The sequence below is a fragment of the Lipotes vexillifer genome, unplaced genomic scaffold (assembly GCF_000442215.2).
Source record: "Lipotes vexillifer unplaced genomic scaffold, Lipotes_vexillifer_v1.1 scaffold835, whole genome shotgun sequence".
NCBI classification, from domain to species: Eukaryota; Metazoa; Chordata; class Mammalia; order Artiodactyla; family Lipotidae; genus Lipotes; species Lipotes vexillifer.
This window is the reverse complement of record NW_006774135.1, coordinates 1,682,228-1,683,086: the sequence shown is the minus strand read 5'-3', so window position 1 is coordinate 1,683,086 and position 859 is coordinate 1,682,228. Positions and strand designations below refer to the sequence as shown.

The window sequence follows — 859 nt, the reverse complement described above, 5'->3', positions numbered from 1 at the left end:
CGCGGGCCTGGCACCGGATGGCGCCGGCGGCCCGGGCGCGGAGGGCGCGCGGGTGGCCCCAGGCGCGGCGGCGGGCTGTGGGGCGGGCGGCGAGCGCACCAGGCCGGCGGCGAGGACCGGGCTGGCGGCGGGCTGCGCGCGCGGAGCCCTGGGCTCGGCCCGAGACGGAGCGAAAGAGAAAGTAAGACCGGGGACCAGGCAGTCTCGCCGGGGGCAGCTCTGTCCCCGCCTGGCCTCGGGGCGGTGCCAGGCGAGCGGGCGCGGGAGGGTCCGAGCGGGGCCGAGGTCGACGGCGGCGGCGGGGAGGAAGGCGGCCCAGTGGGAACTCTCCTGCCGGGAGCACCGGCGCCGGGGCGGCCGCGCGGGCTGCCGGAGTCGCGCAGGAGCGCCCGCCGCCGCGCGGGGCACCAGTTGGGAATAAACTTCACGACCATAGTTCCAAGCCCAGGAAAACGCCTCCATTTTGCTCCCCCAGTGGCAGTGGCTGTCCTGCCGTCGCCACCCCTGCCCTTGCGCCCGAGGAACCGGGTGGGCGCCGGCCCGCGCCCCCTCCTCCGCCCCCTCCCCGGCTCGGGGTCTCCCTCCTCTGCGCCCGGCTGGCGGACGCCAAAGGCGGTGCTCTAGCGCCCACTATTTCAAAAGCCCGGAATATGATTTGACCAGGACTGAGAGCCACTCGGAGAGAGAGGGAGAGAGCGAGCGAGGAGGAAAAAGTTGCTCTCCCCTTTCGTCAACTTTTCGCTAACTTTCGCTTTTCGCTCCCCTCCACCCCCAGCCCTCCCCCTCCGCCCCCCTCCCCGGCCCCCACCGCGCGCCTCGGGTTCCCGGGCCCGTGCGCTTGACACTGGGGTGGGGGGGG

General features: G+C 74.3%; 1 protein-coding gene across 1 annotated transcript in view; it reads right to left on the bottom strand.

Annotated features, from left to right (window-relative positions):
* PRDM16 (PR/SET domain 16) overlaps positions 1 to 859 on the bottom strand; it is a 329,763-nt gene that overhangs the window by 328,614 nt on the left and 290 nt on the right. The gene's annotated exons all lie outside the window — the stretch shown is intronic.